Source organism: Nerophis ophidion, linkage group LG05 (assembly GCF_033978795.1).
Source record: "Nerophis ophidion isolate RoL-2023_Sa linkage group LG05, RoL_Noph_v1.0, whole genome shotgun sequence".
In the NCBI taxonomy this organism is placed as follows: domain Eukaryota; kingdom Metazoa; phylum Chordata; class Actinopteri; order Syngnathiformes; family Syngnathidae; genus Nerophis; species Nerophis ophidion.
Window position 1 is genome coordinate 19,177,544 of NC_084615.1, and position 7,590 is coordinate 19,185,133.

Here is a 7,590-nt window from a genome sequence, read left to right on the forward strand (position 1 = left end):
GGCCACAGATCATGACAGTGCTTCCCCCTTAAGGACAGATTCCAGAGTCACGGGAGGGCATAGGGAGGACTTGGCAGTGGGTCGCCAAACCAAGTGTCCCCGCAACCAGCGAGGGAGAGCCTCGCCGCCGCACTTGGCGAGGCGGGCGACCACGGAACGGCCAGATCAGTGGCCGACGAGAAGGTGGGCGTGGGTGACGCCAGAACCTCAGCAGCCTAAGAGTCTTAAGCCCAATGCGTGGGCATCCATGAATTGACCCCTGAGAGGGCTGCATGCTGGCGTCTGATGACGAGAGCGGCGCCGTGGGAAGGCCCGCCGGAGACGAGGAAGGTGGCATCTCAGGAAGGAAGAAAAGAACGAAGGAAGCAGCCGTGGAGCAGGAACCGGAACTGGAACTTGCCTCGGTGCAGGAACAGGTACTGGAGCTCGCCTTGGCGCAGGAACTATAGCAAAGATAATGCACAAAGATAAGTTCTGTGGTCAGTGTCAGATATTGTTTGTGACGAACCCCAAGATGCAGAGATGGAGGCAGGCATTGGATAGGAAAACGTGATTTAATAAAGATACTAAAACAAGAACAAACCAAAGGGGTACAACAAAAAGCACGCACGAGGCGGGTAACCAACAAAAAGAGCTAACATGGGAGCTAGAAAACAAAAAGAACTTAGCATGGAAGCTAGCAAAAACTAGCGGGCAGGAAAACAGAAGTCGTACTTATAATATGAAAACAAACTGGAAGCAGGGAACCGAAAACAGTAAGCTCCAAACATCTAACGAATATAGCTTACCGCTACGCTGCAAAGACACGACACGGCACGGAAAGACAGGAGCGACAATACATGACAATAATCCAGCACTCGACTGGAGGACAACACAGGTTCACATAGGAGCGGGCTGATTGACACCAGGTGTGGCCAGGTTCCAATCAGCCGCAGCTGAGGGGAAACAGCGCACAGGAAGAAAGTTAGGAAATGACCAAAATAAAAGCGCTGACAGGAAACAAAGAAATACACAGAGGAAAAACTAAAACAAAACAAAACTGTCAGGGGCGAACCTGACAGTCAGATGAAACAAAAATTGAGCTGTTTGGCCACAATACCCAGCAATATGTTTGGAGGAGAAAATGTGAGGCCTTCAATCCCAGGAACATCATTCCTACCGTCAAGCATGGTGGCGGTAGTATTATGCTCTGGGCCTGTTTTGCTGCCAATGGAACTGCTGCTTTACAGAGAGTAAGTAAGTGGGACGATGAGAAAGGAGGATTACCTCCAAATTCTTCGTGACAATCTAAAATCATCGGCCCGGAGGTTGGGTCTTGGGCACAGTTGGGTGTTCCAACAGGACAATGAACCCTAAAAACACATAAAAAGTGGTAAAGGAATGGCTAAATCAGGCTAGAATGAATGTTTTTGTCACGTGTGGGTTGCCACTTACTGCGGGGTTGTTCCTCCCAGATGCAGACAGACAACTCCGGGCGACAGCGTGAGGTAGGAGATGATTTATTTCTCATGAATCATACGTGCCGACCACTAACCAGAGGCAGATGAACCCAATTAATCCTCATGGAAACCAAAACAAACTCAGAGGTGCAGAGAACAGGAACTAAGGGAGTCCAAAACTAACAGAACTGTCAAAGTTAGTTTGTGACGAACCCCAAGATGCAGAGATGGAGGCAGGCATTGGATATCAAAACATGATTTCATTAAAATACCAAGACAAAACCAAACAAAAGGGGCAAAACAAAAAGCGCGCACGAGGCGCATAACAAGCAAAAAGGCCTTAGCATGGAAGCTAGCAAAAACAAAAGGAGCTTAGCATGGAAGCTAGCAAAAACAAAAGGCTTAGCATGGAGGCTAGCATAAACAGAATCGATAACAGAAGTCGTTACGTGTTGTACAAAGACAAATAGGAAGCAGGGAACAAAAAACAGTACGCTATAAACATCTAACGAATTATAGCTTACCGCTACGCTGCAAAGACACGACACAACACGACAGGAGCGAGAATACAGAAGCGACATGCAGTACGTGACAATAATCCTTTTGTGTTTACTAAATGGAGGTTGTAAGGACTGGTTGGCATAGTAATGCCGGGTTTGTCCCTCCGTGGATGCGTCGACCAGTACACAGCAATGGTAAGTTTAAATTATTTATTAAACTTAAAAGCAGGCTACAAACAAAAAGACTGGAGCTAACAGACAAAATAAACCAAGGGCGCTAGCAAAAAAGCTAGGAATAGAAAACAGAAAAACTAAGACTGGCATGAAGGCACACAAAAAGGAAAAACAATTCATCAGCATGAGAGCTGGAATAAAACAAAGGCTTAGCGTGAAAAGCTAGCGAGAATATACGTACGTGAAGTCACTCGATACTTGTTGCTCAAAGGCAAATTTATGGACCCAGACTGAACAAAAAGAAAAGAGGAAAGCTTATGTAGGGAGAAATCAAGGAGAACCAGGTGTGTGTAGAAAACGAGGAGCAGGTGAAATCAATGTGTAACCATGGTAACGGACAAAACAGGAAGTAAGTGGGTCGGAAGAGAATGAAACAAAGATGGAAAAATAAACATGTGAAGATCTGAGTCACGGATTGCAACAGAGGTGACGGCAAACAGACACCAGGTGGCAGTAGTGTACAGAGATTTCATATATATATATATATATATATGAATAAGCGGTAGAAATGGATGGATGGATATATATATATATATATATATATATATATATATATATATATATATATATATATGAATAAGCGGTAGAAAATGGATGGATGGATATATATATATATATATATATATATAGTAAATATATAGTCTGAATCCGAGCTAATGTCGCTATATCTTTCTGTTCTATCCGCCATGTTTGTTTCAATCAATCAATCAATCAATGTTTATTTATACAGCCCTAAATCACAAATGTCTCAAAGGACTGTACAAATCATTACGACTACGACATCCTCGGAAGAACCCACAAAAGGTCAAGGAAAACTCACAACCAGTGGGACGCAAGTGACAATGCTGACTTTGAGAAACCTTGGAGAGGACCTCAGAAGTGGGCCTTCTGAAGTTGTGATAATGTTCCCCTTTAAAGGTGTGGACAATGCTGAAGAAACAAGTTGTAGAAATAGGATAAGCTCCAGTTAACTCGTCCAGCATTGTGGACAAGCGGTATGGAAAATTGAACAACTGCGATGGTGGCTCACCCATCTTGTCTTCTCCTTTTGTCTTCCAGTAGAACCTTCCGAGCTCCTGACGCCGGAGCCAGTGGAGCTGCAGTGCGTGCCCATGGAAACACACCTCTGCCCGGTCCCCAAACTGCTGATGGCGGCTCCGGTGGCGCTCAATTCAGTAAGCCTTTCCCGACACGCCAGTTAAGCTCCCCAAAGTCAGGTGCGGCGCAGCGAGGCGAGGCGAGCGCTCCGTGCTTGTAAGGGCGCCGGTCCGGGAGGCTCTCCAGCCGCCATGTTCCTACAGCCATACATACCAACACCTTAAAGTGCACACACCACATGCACGCAAACAAGACTAATGAAGACCCACCAAGAAAAGACCCTTTATGGGTTGGACTCATCTCATAAGGCAGCCCAACCTTTGACTGTTCAAAGTCAGAAGCTAGTTCTGGAAGAAGAAGAAGGGGAATAGTCGAATGGCTTCACCACCATGACATGTTTACAGGTGGATCCTCCTTCAACTTTTGCTTTGTCCTACGCGGGCGACTTGGTTGTGCCTTGGTTTTAGCTGCGGAGGAAACTTGAAAGCAACATAAAAAAGTCCAAAAGGATTTGATAAAGGCAAACAATATTTGTATTGTCAGTCTTCAAAATCCAAACTACCGTATTTCCTTGAATTGCCGCCGGCGCGCTAATTAGTTTAAAACCTCTTCTCACTCCGGCGCTTACCAAAGGCATGCGGTAAATTTAGGCCTGCGCTTATAAATTTGAGTGTGATGTAAGGATACCATCAAGAAAAGCACATTTAATAAAAAAAACATTATTATGGTCTTACCTTCACTTATAAATGAAGTCCATGTGCAACTCCTTCTGATCAAAAGCCTTGATAACTTGTTTATAGAAGTCTTCCTTATCTTTCTTCAGTTTTGAAAGTCTCTCTGTCTCGATGGAGATCTTCCTTTATTACCTCCTGCTTCGATCTAAAGTCCAGTTTAGAAAAACGTTTTATTTTAGATATGTAATCCTCCATGTTAAAAGTGCAAGCGAGAGGAAAAAATAAACGCTTGTTGTCACTTCTTCTGCAGCCGAGTAGTCGCAAGAAGGATCACTAGCGCCCTCTACCACCAGGAGGCGGGAGTCATTTAATGACTCATATTTGACACACGCAGCTATGGTATATTAATAAAACATAGCTGCTTACTGTTCTTTTTAGCATATTCAATAGCTTGGACCTTAAATCCTACTGAATAGCTTTTAATCTTCTTCACTTTATGCAATTTCAAATGATTGAAATCAGCCTCCTCCATTTTGAAAAGGATTACAGGTGAAGTGTCACTCGTGACGTGACGAGTTTGACCCGGTGGATATTTTAGGCATATGCTAATTATTTTGCGAAACGAGTTTGACCCGGCGAAATTCTAGACATGCGCTAATAAAAATACTGTTTTGCGAAACGAGTTAGAAACGGCGCTAATCCTGAGCCGGCGGTAATGCTAAGCATGCGCTAATTATTTTGCGAAACGAGTTTGACCCGGCAGTAATTCTAGGCAGGCGCATACTATATACCCGGCGGCAATTCAAGGAAATACGGTAATTGAATCCCAACTCAAAGACAAATAATGCTGATATCAGTTTGAACTTAAAACCTGGTCTCTATTTCCTGTAACAGTTCCAGTGCAACCTCCAAATCAAGACTGTACAAAGTAAACAAAGTTTTACTTTCACTGATATCTTCTTTTTTACCACAGCTGTATGGCAGTTAAGAATGTTACAATATCACTGAACACATCACCTGTGCAGTTCATACATACTTTTAAGACCTGGGAACAGATTTATTATACAGTGGTACCTCGCTTTTCAGCCCAAATTGTGCAAAAACCGAACCAGTTGTTCCTATAACCACCGACGTGTTGTATTTCCTGTTGGTGACGTTGTTGAATGATACATGCAGGGTTTCCCCAAACATATTTGATTGTGACGCTGCGCCACAGCTGCATCGGTGGTGGTCAAGCCAGCTACGATTTCAATAGTCGTTTTCCAACTGTAGGGACTTTTTGGAGTTCCTATAACCGTTTTCGTCACCGGGCCGTTTTTCTTCGTGCTCCGATGTACATGAGCCTTGAAAATGAGGGTTTCGTACGTGAAAACAAAATAAATTAATATAATGTCTTGCAGCATCCAGAAATGACACAGTGTTGCGCTCTTTTTATCTTTTATTGCCAATTTTAGCTAACAGCGGGCCACTTTCCTTTGTTGACGCACGTCTGCGTGTTTCATTCTCAGACACACAACAACACTTTCTCATTCTCCGCCAACGCGGTGTGTTCACAGACCGTGGGAGAAATCAACATCATAACACACTAACTTACACATTAAACTCAGCAAGTAGTTACAGTTGAAATGTGTGTATATATATATATATATATATATATATATATATATATATACACACACTTATATATGTAAAAACAATAGCATAATATTGTTTTTAACATGGCTGTGCAGCACTTTGGAAACGTTATTGTTGTTTAAATGTGCTATATAAATAAATTGGATTAGATTAAATGTGTGTGTGTGTGTGTATATATATATATATATATGTATACATATATATGTGTATATATGTATATGTATGTATGTATATATATACATACATATACATATATACACATATATATGTATACATGTATATATATATACACACACACACGCACACATTAAAACCAGAAATAGATAGATGTGTTGCCAGTCGTTTTTGTAAGAAGAGATAGAAATAAAATAAAAGTGTGACTAAAAGGATTAGAGGAATCTGTAGGAAAAAAAGTCAACAATGTACATTCTACAATAACACCAGAAATATATAGTACATGTGTTGCCAGTTGTTTTTTGATAAAAGAGATATAAATAAAATAAAAGTTTGACTATAAGGATTAGAGGAATTTGTAGGAAAAAAAGTATACAATGTACATTCTACAATAACACCAGAAATATATAGTACGTGTGTTGCCAGTTGTTTAAAAAAAAAAAAAAATAGATATAAATAAATAAAAGTGTGACTAAAAGGATTGGAGGTATCTCTAGAAAAAAAAGTTAACAAAGTACATTCTACAATAACACCAGAAATATATAGTACATGTGTTGCCAGTCGTTTTTTGATAAAAGAGATAGAAGTAAAATAAAAATGTGACTAAAAGTATTGGAGGAATCTCTAGGGGGGGAAAATGTCAACAAAGTACATGCTACAATAACACCAGAAATATATAGTACAAGTGTTGCCAGTGTTTTCTTTTTTTAATGAAAGAGATAGAAATCAAATGAAAGTGTGACTAAAAGCATTAGAGGAAACTCTAGGGAAAAAATGTCAACAATGTACATTCTAGAATAACACCAGAAATATATAGTACATGTGTTGCCAGTTGTTTTTTGATAAAAGAGATATAAATAAAATAAAAGTGTGACTAAAAGGATTAGAGGAATCCGTAGGAAAAAAAGTATACAATGTACATTCTACAATAACACCAGAAATATATAGTACGTGTGTTGCCAGTTGTTTTTAAAAAAAAAAATTGATATAAATAAATAAAAGTGTGACTAAAAGGATTGGAGGTATCTCTAGAAAAAAAAGTTAACAAAGTACATTCTACAATAACACCAGAAATATATAGTACATGTGTTGCCAGTCGTTTTTTGATAAAAGAGATAGAAGTAGAATAAAAATGTGACTAAAAGTATTGGAGGAATCTGTAGGGGGGGAAAATGTCAACAAAGTACATGCTACAATAACACCAGAAATATATAGTACAAGTGTTGCCAGTGTTTTCTTTTTTCAATGAAAGAGATAGAAATCAAAGGAAAGTGTGACTAAAAGCATTAGAGGACACTCTAGGTAAAAAATGTCAACAATGTACATTCTAGAATAACACCAGAAATATATAGTACATGTGTTGCCAGTTGTTTTTTGATAAAAGAGATATAAATAAAATAAAAGTGTGACTAAAAGGATTAGAGGAATCTGTAGGAAAAAAAGTCAACAACAATGTACATCCTACAATAACACCAGAAATATATAGTACAGGTGTTGCCAGTCGTTTTTTGGATAAAAGATAGACATAAAATAAAAGTGTGACTAAAAGCATTAGAGGAAACTCTAGGGAAAAAATGTCAACAATGTACATTCTAGAATAACACCAGAAATATATAGTACATGTGTTGCCAGTTGTTTTTTGATAAAAGAGATATAAATAAAATAAAAGTGTGACTAAAAGGATTAGAGGAATCTGTAGGAAAAAAGTCAACAACAATGTACATCCTACAATAACACCAGAAATATATAGTACAGGTGTTGCCAGTCGTTTTTTGGATAAAAGATAGACATAAAATAAAAGTGTGACCAAAAGGATTAGAGGAATCTCTAGGGAAA